Source organism: Microtus pennsylvanicus, chromosome 4 (assembly GCF_037038515.1).
Source record: "Microtus pennsylvanicus isolate mMicPen1 chromosome 4, mMicPen1.hap1, whole genome shotgun sequence".
NCBI classification, from domain to species: domain Eukaryota; kingdom Metazoa; phylum Chordata; class Mammalia; order Rodentia; family Cricetidae; genus Microtus; species Microtus pennsylvanicus.
The window spans coordinates 116,629,839-116,645,906 of NC_134582.1; the positions used below are offsets into that span (position 1 = coordinate 116,629,839).

The window sequence follows — 16,068 nt, forward strand, 5'->3', positions numbered from 1 at the left end:
CATCCTGGCCTGGAGTAATCCTGAAGCAAACTGATACTGTGATTAACTTCTCCATTAGTTAGGGTCGGGTTCAAACTGTGAATAATTTACATACGCGAATGTCAACAGAGAATCCAGAACACACTGGCCACATCCACACAGATTTTATCTGGCTAGCAATATGATTGGGTTTCTCTTTATAGACATACTTTATTTTTAGAGTAGTTTTAAAATACATAGTAAAATTTACTTCCAAGTACACAGACTGCTTATACTCACCTTGTGCCTATATAGAAATCTCTCCCATCACCAATGACCCACACCAGAGTGGTACCTTTATACAAATGATGAATCTACACTGACAAACTTATCATCCCATTCCTGTAGTTTATATCAAAGATATTGTGTAGCCTATTTCTTCCTAACTGAAACAGAACCCCGACACACAACTGGAGGAGGAGAGAGGCTCATAAGATTCAAGAAGTTGATGAACTTATAAAGCTCCTATCTATGAATGAAAATACATTTGTGATAATCACTTGAACAAAAAAGATCCTGAAAGTTACAAGATTCAAAAGGTCCCTCCCCCAGGGCTGTATAAACAGAGAAGAGACTCTCCCCACCAGTATTGCAGCCAAACTTTTCAAAAATGATGCAGCATCTCCAGAAGTCAGCTTTTACATGCTGTCACCAATGTTGGGGTAGGCTTTCTTGGATGTAGGTACCCTTGGGTCATACATGCTCCTGGTACCGAGTCTCCTTAATTGCCTTAATTCTGTTGAACTCCTACTCTTTTTTCTCATGTGCACTGAACTTACAAATAGAATGAAAGGATAGATATGTTACCATACTTCCAGCCCTTTAATCCTGTGAGGCCTGGATCCTTTTACACCTTTGTAGCATATTCACAGCTCATCTCCCAATGACAGCTGGGCTGTACTAAGGATGGCAAACCCACCTATGGCTATTTATCTTCCCTTCTTAATAGACTTAGCTTTAGTGGAGCTATCTTGACCACATAATGTCATGTTTTACCCACAATTCCTGATATTAGAAGATATTCTAGAGTAGCTAAGATTGTGGGAAGCAGCTATACTCAGCTCAGAAATCTCTTAACCTTTATTTCTATCACTACTTTTATAAACTGTACCATACTTTCCCTAATTTTGGTGTAACTTTTGGAAATAAGAATTCGAAAAAGAAAAATTTGAAATATGTTACACTTTCTTTTTTCTTCAATATTCAAATAGTAGCAAATATTTACTTGAAGTAACTTCCACAGAATAGAATTCTACAAATAATCTATACACTAGCAAATTACTACATGGATATACATGTAAACATAAAGAGAGCTATAGAACACAATGGTTAAACCAGTCAAAAAATATATACTAGCTTGTGGCCCTTTTAGAACTGCTGTATGAGCCAGACTAATCTTCACAGCAGAAATTAGCAAGGAGATTAAATCTACTTTGAAAGAAAAAGATAGCATGTTACAGCAGATTCCTATACACTAGACCAACTGTAAGAGATGTTGCCAGTAGGTCATTAAAACCTACTACCTACCCAGTCTGAAGACATAATTCAATCAATCAGGAGCCTCCCATATAAGCATGGGGATCTAAATTCAGATCCCAAATACCCACTTTAAAAGCCAGGCAGAATGATGGGTCTCTGTAATTCTCTAGAGATCATAGAGACAGGAGGGTCCCTGGGACTTTCTGCTCAGCCAGTCTAGTGAACAGTGAGCTCCAGATTCAATGAAAGACTTTCTCAAAAATAAATAAATAAATAAAGATAGAGAATGGAAAACTGGCTCATCAGTAGCACTTACTACTCTTCAAGAACACTGGGCACTGGGTAAAAAGGGAGGGAACTCTGTGGTCAAGTCAGACTTATTAATAGGTGACAATAAAGTATACTCACAATATAAGCTTTACTAGTCTGCCAGCATGTTATTTCTTAGGGGCTGTTCTCAGTTCTCTTGACTCTGCCCCTCCTCGTCCAAGTCCTCGGTTTGATCATTCTGTCTAACTCTACCCTTCCTGGCAATTGGTCAGGACACAAAAGCACTGCCTCTGTTCACAATTCTAACTTACAGAGATGAGGAAAGCTTTTACATCTAAGGAAAAGGAAATTATCATGAAGCCAGAGGGAATGGAGGAAACCCTCCAAGTTCTCGGGTATCTTTCACTGTTTGTGTTTCCTAGTGGATTTCTTCTTTGTTTCAATCCTTAAGAGACATGAAATATATCTCTCAAAACAGCCTATTTTACTGACACCTCTGTATATAGAAGCTGAGAATAAGCCCAGGAGGTGGATTAACAGGGGAGAAGAGAGGAAAGATCACCAATGAGGTAGAAAAGGAAAACGTTAATAAGAAGACTCTACCAGGAAGATGTTGAAGAGTTTGGCTGTCATTTTCATTAAGCAGTCACATAATCCAAGGTAATTCAACCTCAAAAGGTTTTCATTGTGATGGCTTTAAACTGGTATGAAGAAAAAGGTTTACTAAATTTTTGGCTAACCAATTCCTATTTACAGCTTCACATCTAGCAAGTGTTTTCTTGTTATCCTCCTAACCTACCCCACCCTGTGCCCAAGATATTTAATCTCTACTATTGTCAGTTACACAGTATAGCTCTGTCCAAATTCAGCTAACAAACTCACCAGCTCTTCAAAGCCACATGACCACTGCCAATTGAGTCTGACTACATCTGCCCAGCTAACTAATAGCCCAAAATTTTCCTTGACTTGCTAGTGCATATGGTATTTAATTCCACAATCCCATTTCTTCTTGTATGATTAGATATGACAAGTGATTAGAAACTAAAATGTGTTAAACACATATCAAACAATCAGAGAAAACCTTAGCTCCTCTGTATTTGCTACGGGCTTGATTCAAAATAGCTTTCCAGATTCCCAGAGACAAGCAATTGTCACTAGTAAGGATCCCAGCTTTATTTACAGAAGAGTCATCAAGTGCCCGGTTCACAACAGCTGTTCTTATTAGAACTTAAGGCTGGATGGGAAAATTAAAGGGGGGCAGGGAAAACATCTGATTTTATGTGAGGTTGACCAGTGTGCTCAAGGCATAGGTAAACAGGACATCAAAGTCAGTTTTAAAACATGATTGTAACAAAAATAGTAAGAAGGTAAACTCAAATGCTACTAATAGAAATAAAGCAGTCTGACTTTATGACAGTAACAAGTAACAGCTATTCAAGAGCCCTTAGTCTAGCTGTTGTTCCTTGGAACCTACTTTGGCAGCAAAGAGGCACAACAGAGTACAAGAAGATAGAAGTTGTAACTACCCTATTGTAGAGAACAAAAGGACTTTAATAATGGGATGCAAGAAATTCTTGGGTCTGCCATATGGCTGGGGGAAAATCAGGAAGTCAACAGATACTGGCCACCTGTGGTCAGGCCACCATGTGTATGGGTCTCAAGGAGTGCTTAAAAACAGGTTCCAAAGACCTCAAACAAAAAAGCCATGAAATGAGCACCAATGTGGAGGAAAAAGACATACTGGGAGGGAGACGTCAATATAAGATTACAGGTAACTCTACTAAAAAGGCAGGGTATAAGTGGCCAAGCTCTACCAGAAGTGCCCTTTAATTTAACTAAAAAATTTGAGAAATCAGCTTTATCTATTTATAATACTGTAACTGACTTTATAGACAAATTAGGTATATAAAGGTACCAAGAGACTCCACAAAGTCTAGCCAAAGATCTAGCCTAGAGTGTGGAGGGCCACTGCTCTAAGTACTACATGGCATTCTTAGAACCACCATGCTTCTTGATCTAGATGCTTCAAAGGCTTTAAGACCAGAAGAAGCCTTGGAGCAACCTAGTGTATTATCTTCTTCCACTTTACAGCAATCTACTGCAAAGCATTGCTATCTCTGGGTCATTCCAGTAAAGAACTGCTCCATTAGGAGCCTGATTTCTGTTTAATAAATGTGAATCTCAAGAAATCCTTCCTCATGGCAACTTCAATCCATTTGCTCTAGCTGGTTCTCTAAGGAGCCCTGTGTGCCCCAGCTCAAATATTCCAGGTGGGCTGAGATTCCCATTTCTTATGACAACTAGTTTCCAGGGTTTTTAAACACCCATCATTCTCTGTTATAATATGCAGTCTCACAGTATAAATCCAGAATAACTTCCAGAAATGGTCCTGGAAGGAAAACAAAAAAATCTGGAAACTTCTTTTCTACCAAGGAAACTCAGCACATCATCTTCTCATTGGGTAATAAAGGAACATCATTATCTAAGCAAAGTTCACAGCTGGCTTTCCTCTTGAACTAAACATGATTAAATTCACTGACATCAATATCATGGCAGAGATCCCCATCCACTCATTCAACTTAAAGAAATTTCTAAATCTTGATTCTGTGATTTTAATGTTCATATATAAGAAAGGATCAGAATTGACTCTGTCCCTCAATAAAGTCTTATAACAAACAGAACAGCTCTCACCATAACTGAGCAGAGGGAAGATGAAGTAAAAGTTAAACATATTCAAATCCTTACATTGAAATTATACTTTCAATTAGTAGAGGAGAACATAGGAAGGTTTAGAACAGAACATTGTATTCATGAATGAAATTCTCAAATGATAAGACACCAAAAAAACCCTCAAATTATCCAATTTTCAGAATCAATAGTGTCGTGAGCAATCATATTAATATGTTTGTGTGCTGAAGAAAGAAAAAATCATAATTACCAGACAAGTGTATGGTGCGCTCCTTTAATCCCAACCCTAAGGAGACTGAGACAGGAGGATCAAGCAGAGTTTGAGGCAGCCAGCCCAGGGTACAGTGTGAGATGAAAATTTTTGCTGAACAGTCATCCCTTCTTGATTAGGGACAGACAGAAGATGGCAACAGAGACACAGAAAACCATTAAGAGACAGGAGCCAAAGAGACCAGAGATAATAAAGACAGTCAACCTCTGTACCCTTTAACCCATGAGCTCTTCTCTAACTCAAATCCCTAACTTGTCATTAAACACTGAAACCACCTGCATCTAGAATCCCAAGTGAGGCCAACACTTGGCTTGGGCACTGTATAGTGATTGGTTTAAGAGCTTCCTTACAAATCTGTATATTTTTTCTTTCACACATCATATCTGTAGTAATAAGGGCGGTGGCGGGGCTGCGTCCCCAACACCCCAGCCGAGTGCTCGGCTAGCTTATGCCCCGAAATAATTACACGGACACTGTATTCTTTTAATCACTGCTTGGCCCTTTAGCTCTAGCCCTTACTGGCTAATTCTGATATCCCGATCAACCCATCTCTAATAAACTGTGAGCACCGGTCTTACCGGGAAGATTCTAGCCTAAGTCCATCCTGGGTCGGAGCTGGGGAGTCTGAGCTCACTTCCTCTTCCTCCCAGCGTTCTGTTCTGTTTACTCCACCTACCTATGTTCTAACCAATAAAATGGGCCAAGGCAGTTCCTTTATTAGCCAATGACCTTCCTCCATCACATATCTTAAGCCATTCAATGGCTATTGTTCACAGTAAAGTGATGAGACACCTAAACACAGTCATAAAGAGCCTAATATTAGTATTTCACAGCTGACTACACTCTCTTTACCTTCTATACACTTATGTTTCCTTTTTCTTTTTTAATTAAGAAAAAACTTAAGATGAACCATAATAAAACCTCAGAGGTTATGTGGGGTCGGGCCACCTTGAACCACGCACTCACAATCAACCTTTCTATACCATGTATTTCAAGAGAATACAAAAAAAAAATGTTCTCAAGAAACAGTTGTTTGTGACATAAAGAATGTGATCACACTTGCTATAATGGCTTATTCTCAGAAGTCTTTCACCAAAAGATAGAAATATGTTGGCATTTGACACTGGTGCAACATTTCTCTCCCACCCTCATGTAAACTGTCCCAGGTCATGATTGGAGTGTGAATGTTTTCATAAGTATGATATTCCCCAGGGCCTATACCACAAATCTCTTAGACTGAGTGTTTACACAACAAAAATGTCTTCTCTCTCAGATCTGAAATCATAAGTCCAATGTCAAGGTATGTGCTTTCTTTGAAAGCCCCAAAGAATGACCTTCCCTGCCTCCCATAGCTTGTAACAGCATCATTTCAATCTGTCATCACAGGCCCTTTTTCTCCCTTGTCTCTACCCTCCCTCTTGTTTTTCTTACAAAAACTCCAGCCTCTATGAGATACTTACATCTGCAACCCCCTTCCCCAATCCACTCCATTTCCTATTAATAATAGCAGCATTAAGGAAAGTTTTGGGAGGATTTGATTTCAGGACAGGTGCTAAGACAGCCAGTCATGGGATTCAGAATTCAGTAATTGTAATCCTGGAACCCTGTTGAGGTAGAAGAAAAAGTGCTGAAAGACAGTTATACATGTGTTTTCGGAAGTGAAACCTATGACTCAGTTTTGGTTAAACTTTCTTTCAGCAAAGAGCTTCTGCACAGACAGGAAAGAGAAAGTGTGAAATTCAAACAGGGAAGATGAAGATATCAAACCTTTTCTTTTTCTCAAGTTACTACAGAATTCTGTTCTCTATCTTTAAATGTTTTCAAAAACATCTTTTTCAAAATCACTGGCTAGTATTTAACAGTTTTTCCCAGAAAGAATTACAAATGCCATTATAATATCACATATTTTGTAGTGATATAACATGAACAACACCTCACCCCCCAAAAAGGGGCCCATTTTAGTTAATCCTTAGCAATCAGTACAATGGGCTCATGTTTTCACTAAACATCCACAAACTGGAAACATTTATCCATATTTAAAGGTAAAGTCTCACTTTCCTTGATCAAGCAATGAAAGAAGAAGCCCGCTTGGGATGAGGGACCCTGATCGTCTCAACTGCTCAAGAGGAAAATCATCCAGAGGAAACAGGAACCATAGTGTATCTCCTCAGCCCCAACTGGGGCAGAATCCCCTACTTTGGCAGAATAGTCTCCACAACTGCAGATATACACACTCTTCTTAAAACTGATTTTTAGCATGCATTCATTAAATAAGAATTACTATCTATTTCCAGTACTCATAGTTAATGCAAGTTAGACTGTAACTTGGTTGATAAAGTGCTTACTTAACATACACAAAGTCCTGAAGAAGTTTGATTCCTAGTATCACAACTAGACATAGTGGCACACTCCTATAACCCTAGTATTCCAGAGATGAAGGCAAGAAGGTCAAGAGTACCAGGTCATTCTAAGCCTCAAGGAGAGTTCCAGGCGCCTTGGGCTACATGAGATTCCATCTCAAACAAACAAACAAAAAACAATGCATACATGTTTCCTTCACAAAAGCAGCTAATTACCAAAGAAGCTACAAAATAAAAGAAGCATTTAGACTCTACTGGCTGTAAGCACTCTACATCCCTTAGCTTATAAAATAGGTCACAACATCCCAAGAAACAATGTCACATCCATTACAAACGGGCTCCTTGTTTTTTTCTGAACTATAACAAAGTAAGAGGACACTGGAGATGATGCTGAGAAAAGCTAAGTAACATACGAAATGCTGAACTGACTAATAAACACAAAGACAGTCATAAATTTGCTGTTTTGGCTACAACTGTGACTCTTTCCCATGTAATGTGGCAGGTCTCTCCCACAGTTTACTCTGAATCTTCATGCTCCTAGTCTGTAATACTCAAGAGATAGAAAAATATTTCCTAAAGACTTTCTTCACTAAATAAGGGCTATGATTGTCTTCTATATCAACTCAGCACAGGAGCCAGCAGAAGGACAAGGACTTAGGGCTCTTGAAATCATCAGGCTTTCCTCCTCTCTCAAATCCAAGTCAACACGGCCACCCTTCTGTACTTCATGATTTCTGTTTTAGTTCTTGTTTTTCCAATGGAAGGGGGCAGTATCTAGCCAAACCACCTTACAAACCTTAATATTATCCAGAAAGGAATAAACCTTGTTAATTTAATTAAAGTTAAAAACCTAACAAGATGATGGTGGTCATTAATACTGTCAAAATATTACATTAATATGAAGATTTTGAAATGCATTATCATGAAAATTGATAACTATATGTACAAAGAAACATTACCAACAATAGAAAATGAAAGTGATTAATTAGGAAGATAAAAAACTTCATGTGTTTATTAGTGAAATACACTATCTCTGAATCATCTTTCATGTCATTTTGCATTCTATCTACTGAAAGCTTATAGCATTTCTTACCAACTGGGATAAACACATCACAGAATAACTACATTAACCATTTAATTATTGGTATTCTTTACCATTTTCATAATCATTTCATCTGTACTTGAAAATAAAGAGCTTGCATATAAATTAAAAGAGTATTAAGAATTCACTGTTCCAGTGAGCATAGCAACACACACTTGTTATCCTAGTACATGGGAAAGTTAAGAAGAGTGATCATGAATTCACAGAAAGCCTGGGCAACAGTGAAAATTCAAGGCCAGACCAGGCTACAAAAAGAAACCCAGAATCAGAACACGCCTAACCACTCAACAAAAAGTAAAATAAAATTACTGTTGATCATATGTTTTATTTTTAAGGTTTGACATAGCCTGTTCTTTCTGTCCATCCCCCTAGTTAAACAATAAAACTTTACTAACTGCAAGTCAATTTTAAAACGTTTTTAAAGATAATTTCTCAAATACTTAGGCTGGCCTTGAACTTGCTACGAAGCTAAAAATGGCCTTGAACTTCTGATTTTCTTTTTTTTTAAATATTTATTTATTTATTATGTATACAATATTCTTTCTACGAATATGCCTGCAGGCCAGAAGAGGGCACCAGATCTCATTACACATGGTCGTGAGCCACCATGTGGTTGTTGGGAATTGAACTCAGGTCCTTTGGAAGAGCAGGCAATACTCTTAACCGCTTAGCCATCTCTCCAGCCCAACTTCTGATTTTCTTGCCTCCACCTCCTAAGTGCTGAGATTACACAATCACACTGGCTTTATGTGGTGATTATGATTGAATCCAAGGCTTGTGAATGCTCGACAAATGTACTTTACTAACTAAGCAATATCCCCAGTCCCTAAAACAAAATTCTTACAAAAATTACAATTTCACTGTGAGAGAATTATTTTTTTAGCAAAAAAAACACTTGAAAATAGTTTTTTATAGGTTTATGGAATAAGGCAGATCTGCGACACACATAACCACCAAATGATTTCAAAGCTAATCACTCTGTGAATCAAAGCACAAAAACCCTACATTCTAAGTACCACAATAGATATTTTAGAGAAAAGAAACAATTTTAAAAAAAGAAAAACACCAAGGTGCCAAGAGTCCTTTGCATGGTAACCTTATCTGCTATTTTTCCACACTGTTCCTCCAGAACTAGCATTCAGCAAAAAGCAAGAACCAACCAAAACCAGCATCTATGCAATCACTACTACTGCAATCCAGAATGTTGACAAAATAACAAGCCAATACCACATTGTATTTATGGTAAAAGGTACAGTTATAAACATATAGTGTGTTTTTGAAATCATCAATGTGTGTGGAAATACAAAGCCCATTCTCCATTTGAGTTAAAAACGCGTATATCCTGGAGGTAGGTTCCAAGGGGAATTTTAAAAATAGCATGGTCCTCACCTTCTCTGAGACACTGGTATGAGGAAATGTGCTTCAACCTCATCAAGAAAGCTGCCCAACCAGGCAAGCCTTCTTAGGGTCCTGTGGAGCACAAGAACAACCTGAAGAACAAAACCTTAAATGCTTTGGCCAAAAAAACATCGCCCTGTGTCTTTTGCCTTCCACAGTTCTCTAACAGAGTGAACAGTCTGGTACTTATAAACAGCTAAGGTAGAAGACAGGCTTGGTGTTCCTGGCTTCTCTAGGAAGGAAAGAAATATTCTAGAGGTGACAGTAGCGATGGCTGCACAATAACGAGGCATACCTAATGCCACCAAACTATACACCTCAGATGGTTGTTTTTATTTTAACACACACACACACACACACACACAAGCAATCTACAGGCACCACCTTGTCTCCAGTTTCTTTCAACCTATAAAGTACATTTGCTTTTAAATATATTTCTTCTTCCATGATAAAAAATAAATAGCACTATACTTTGTAAGATACATGAAAAATCTTTTAGGTGTTAATAGACTTAATAAACTCTATGAATAGTGCCTGGATCTAGTCTGCAAGCATTTTTGCTTGGTAACCTTTCTTAAAAGCTTGTTTAAATATTCACATGAGGGCTCTCCCCACCTCAGGCCTGTTTCATGCAGGACATACCCAACTCTTCCCAGTTACGTTTCTAAAATATAAAAGGGTTTATCAAATCTGGGAACACTTGGAGTGCTATTACACTTGCTCAACATCCTTTCTCCTTTTTGGAATCTCTGTTCTTCAGATTCTTCTCTCCAGGTTGATCTTTTGCCTTTATCAGCACATAAGGGCCAAGTATATGGCAAGGTTGCACTTAGACCCTCCTCTACGCCCTCTCTACAGGATCAGGACTGTATCCAAGTCACACGTCCAATCCAGACACTACTGATACTCTCCAAAGTCACAGTTGGCCTGTGTTCAAATTCCACAGCTGCCACCTCCCATTAGTGTAAAAAGAGGCAAAGGACTTCATTTCTTGTGCTATATTATCAAATGACTGAACTGAGGAACATTTATATAATTCTAACAAAACTCAGGTCCTAGAGCACATCATCCCAACACAGATACTGCACCCTCTCTCTTCTTGTGTAATGTGAGGGGGAGGCTATGACTATTGAAAAACTCCCCAAACATAAAACTTTTAGGAGATGAGGCAATTCCGTCTATAGCATTTCAGGAATCATTAATTAACTATTCCCAAACCAGACAGAAAAAAATTAAGGATAATTTTAATTCTCTAATTAAAAAGCAGAAAAAGTGATCCAAAGCATATAGCATTCCACAACCAAATTGGAGGAGGGGTGTTCTTACTCTGACCTTAGCAAAGGGAATCTATAGGTGTATGTGTGTGTGTGGGGGGGGGGGGGTTGTGCACGCGCTGATGCACACAGAACTCAGAGGTCAACCTCAGCTGCTATCCCTCAGTTGCTGACTGCCTTGTTTCTTGAAATTGTATCTTTCATTGGCCTGGAGCTTGCTGGTTAGACTCGGCTGGGTGGTCAATGATTCCTAAGGATCACTGGTTTCCACCTTCACAGCACTGAGATTGTAAGCATATGCCACTACACCTGTTTGTCTTTGTTCTTGATGATAAGTTCTGGGGATTGAACTCAGGCCTCAGCTGTCATGACAAACACTATCTCCCTGATTATTTCTATGTCTATCACATATAAGCATTTTTGCCCTAGAAAATCAGAGCCCTGAACTACTAAGCCTTAGTCAGTAGAGACATTTTATTAAGCGAAAGATAAAAGATATGAGCTATTTTATCATGCTTGATAAACACCAAGTGGCAATGTTGATGGCTATATTAACACAGCTTTAGCAGAAAGGTTAAAATGGCTGTGTGGATACATCACAACCTGTAAGATTGTGGACACCTCAGGTGTTCCAAAAGCTTCTGCTTCTGAGTACTCTATCACTTGAACTATTATTTATAAATCTCTCTCTTGCAACGTTCTCTGGAGCCATATTTCCTGCTTCCTGCCCATATAGCTATTTCCCTACGCAATGGGCAACTTTGTACGTGAATGATTGGACAGGTTCTAGTACTTATTTCTATGAAGGAAATATACACAGAGAGATAGATAACCCTATGAGAAGCTCTGCAGAAAAGTATCAAGTGACAAAATATGCTACACTTAAGTTGCCATGGAGATGAGGCTAATGTACCAGGATAGCACCTCTTACTATAATACACAAAAGACCATCTGGGTATGAGAAATTTGATTTTGCAGGATGCTCAATTCACACTTTGGTCAGTTTCCCACACACACAGTTGTTTTATAAGATATGCGTTAATAAAATGAACTATAGTATAGTGTGTGTGGTTCACTACTGTTTAATATGCTTTAACACACAGCTTAAGATTCTACAAAGAAGTAGGAATGTAATACAGCTCAGTGGTACAGCACTTTGCCTAGTACGTGTGAATCTTTAAGTTCAATCACAGCACTGAAAAATAGAAAAAATATTAAATTTAGGAATAGCATAGAAGTAATCTACAATTGCACTAAATGGTTATGTCATCAAACCACTTTTTAAATGTTTATATCCATAGATTTGTGCTGCTCTTAACCTTGGCTGAGGAAACCTATTGCAATGAGTAATGTTAATACAGACTCACAAATAACTGGATGTAACATTTATATGAACCCCTCCTTCAAAGGCTCAGGGAGTGAGCGTCTTGAGAGAAAGAACATAAAGAATTAAGAACCACAGATGAGAGGGACCATGCAGCTTTCTTTTTGTGGGTCTGGGTTAACTCACACAATATATTACCTTCTCTACGTCCATCCATTTATCTGCAAATTTCAGTTTTCTTTACATCCAAATAATATCCCATTATGTACATGCACTACATTTTCATTATCCATTCATCTGTTGAAGAGCACTTAAGTTGATTCTATTTCCTGGCTATTATAAATAGAGCAAATATCTGTGAAATAGTATGCCAAGTCTTTTAGGCCATATGCCAAAAAGTGGAATAGCTGGATCGTGTGGTAAATTTAATTTTAGTTTTTTTTAGGATTCTCCATGTTCTCTCACATCTGTGGTCCCTAGCTCCAAAGCCTAAGATATGACAACACAACAAACAGTAACCAAAGAAACCATGAAATTATAAACAGGCCATGGGTGAAGGCTTAGGAGGGGAATAGCAGGATTTACGTTGATATGAAGTGGGGAAATGATTAATAGAGACAGGGTTCCAACTGGGAAAGAGGGAGGGAAGTACATACAGAAGAAAGAGGAGAAGGGATGAGGGACAAATAACACCAAGCTTGATAAAGTCTCAATGAATTTTATGCATACAAATATCTTAAAGAAAGTTAAAGCCACTTGGGCTGACAATACTCCCCATAAGAACCAGAGACAAACAAACATCCTTTCGTAGACCAGCATAATTAACTCCTTACTACAACCTAAATCTTATCCTATACCCCCAAATAAGTATAACTACCATCCGTCAACACAGAAGCATCTCTATAACAAATGGAGACCATCACTGAAAACCACAATTGGACATAAGGTAGTGATGAATAGATGACTGGGAATCCCAACCCCAACACTACATCACAGCTCCTGCATGTATGGCTCAAATAACATCTTGGAAAGTTGGACAGAAGAATTGTAAGAGCCAGAATACCAGGAAGTCTGCAGTTAAACAGCCACTCCTAGAAATGGCTGCATACATAAGATCAGAACAAAAGCATTATCAATGGACATGTTAACATGAAAGAGGGAAATTTCTGGGCATCTCAACTCTAGGTAAAAACTAAAAGTAACTAATGATAGGTGGGAGAACTGGCTCTCCCACAGATGAGTTCCCTGATTGTCCAAAGAAGAATTGCAGTCCTAAAACCACATGTGTATGCATGCACAGATATGTGTATGTATACAGCAATGATCAAAGAAAAAAAAGGCTATCTACTTGAGGGAGGGGAACATGACCTAGGAAGGATATGAAGGAAAGTCATTGGAAGGGCCTAAAGGGATAAAAGGGTGAAAGTGATGCAATTCTATTTCAATTCAAATAAATTTATTGTTTTTGTTTTGTTTTGTTGTTTTTCGAGACAGGGTTTTTCTGTTTAACAGTTCTGGCAGTCCTGTAACTCACTTTGTAGACAAGGCTAGCTTCAAACTCACTGAAATCCACCTGCCTCTATCTCACAAGTGCTGGAATTAAAGGTATGCACCATCCTACCACCCAGCTTAAATTGTTTTTGTTTGTTTGTTAAGATTTATGTATATATCTTAATTAAGGGAGCCATTTTAGGGTTGGCAAGAGACTTGACTCTAGAGGGGTTCCCAGGTGTCCAAGGAGATGTCCCCAGCTTGTTCCTTGGGCAGCTGAGGAGAGGGCGCCTGAACTGGCCCTATCCTAAAGCCACACTGATGAATATCTTGCATATCACCATAGAACCTTCGTCTGGCGATGGATGGAGATGGGAGACAGAGACCCACATTGGAGCACTGGACTAAGCTCCCAAGGTCCAAATGAGGAGCAGAAGGATAGAGAACAAGAGCAAGGAACTCAGGACCGTGAGGGGTGCGCCCACCCACTGAGACTGCAGGGCTGATCTAATGGGAGCTCACCAAGGCCAGCTGGACTGTGACTGATGGAGCATGTGATCAAACCGGACTCTCTGAACATGGCTGACAATGAGGGCTGACTGATTCTACTGCATGGACTGGCTTTGTGGGAGCCTAGTCTAGTTTGGATGCTCATCTTCCTAGACCTGGATGGAGAGGGGGGACCTTGGACTTCCCACAGGGCAGGAAACCCTGACTGCTCTTTGTACTGGAGAGGGAGGGAAAGGGGGAATGGGGAGAGGGGGAGGGAAATGGGAGGAGGTTGGAATTTTTAATTAAAAATAAATAAAATAAGATAAAATAAAGATTTATGTATTTACTATGTATGTATAGGGCACTAATCTCATTATAAATGGTTGTGAGCCACCATGTAGTTGCTGAAAATTGAACTCAGGACCTCTAAAAGGGCAGCCAGTGCTCTTAACCTCTAAGCCATTTTTCCAGCCAAAAATGAATTTTAAGAGATTTGATAAGAGCTACAGAATGGGGACAAGTGCTATAAAATGCCATCTTCTGGATATTTCAAAGTCATTGCACTCAAGGATTCACAGTAGCTGTGGTTGCCAGCAAAAGATATATTCAATATCAAGTCAATTAAAATTCCTACATGGATAGGGGAGTGGTTCACATGACCCCAACCATAGGCGAAGATCTACTATCAGTTGATGGAAGAGTCCTTTTTCCTTTGCAAGTCTGGCCACTAAAAGACTGTCCCTGTTCCAGTGGCGAGCTGCATACCATGTGCATGACGACTTCACAAGAGACTATTGGGGGGGGGGGGTGAAGTTCAGAGGGGGGCATGGTGGTGGTTAGTTAAGGGGGGGTAGGGAGTTCAGAGGGGTGGAAAGGGGATTAAGGGGTGGATCTGACCAAAATATATTATATATGTGTATGAAATACTCCTAGAAGTATTAAAAATATAGACAAAGAATTTTGAATATTCTATACAAATATACAGATATCTAACACACAAATGTACTATGTATACAAAGATGTTCTAATAATTTGTCATCTTAGAATGCAAACTAAAATCACAAAATGCCACTTCACCTTTAAGCTGCCTTTTCTTTTTCAGTCATAAAAGTTGTTTATATAATCCAGATATGAGGCCTCTATCATTACTTTGCAAATATTATCTTATATTCTTTATTTACTACTTTGACAGTATCCTTTAAAACAAAAGTTTTTTTTAATTTGGTTGTCTGTTTAATCTATTTTTCTTTTGGTTTTTCATTCTTTAGATGTTACATGTAAGAAAATGTTTTCTCATGTGTGCTAACAAGTTTTATGTCAGCATGACACAAGCTAGAGTCACCGGAAAAGAGTGAGCCTCAACTGAAAAAAATTGCCTTCATAAGATAGGGCTATAAGAAGGCCTGTAGGGCATTTTCTTAGTGATTGAAGTGGGTGGTCCTGGGTTCTATAAGAAAGCAGGCTGAACAAATCATGAGGAGCAAGCAAGCTAGTAAGCAGCATCCCTCCATGGCCTCTACATCAGCTCCTGCCTCCAGGTTCCTGCCCTGTTTGAGTTCCTTTCCTTCAATAATGAACAATAATATGAAGTGTAAGATGAATAAACCCTTTTCTTCTCAGGTTGCTGGTCATGTTGTTTCATCACAGCAATAATAACCTAAGACACCATGTAATAGATCTCTTAGCTCAGTCTCTCACCCCACTCTCCCCGAAAAACACTGATACTCTGACCAGAAATAAATGGAAATATCACACCACACTTAAAGATAGGGCTTTAAACAGGTAAATCACAGCTAAATTAAGTCATACAGTTTGACCTTGGTTCCACATGACCAGTTTTAAGGAAAGTTAACTGGACAAACCCAGAGACACTAGTGATGCAAACAAAGAAAATGGCCAGG

The 16,068-nt window shown here is 38.8% G+C and overlaps 1 protein-coding gene across 6 annotated transcripts in view; it reads right to left on the minus strand.

Annotated features, from left to right (window-relative positions):
• Positions 1 to 16,068, minus strand: part of Dip2c (disco interacting protein 2 homolog C) — a 346,024-nt gene that overhangs the window by 174,626 nt on the left and 155,330 nt on the right. The window lies entirely within an intron of this gene.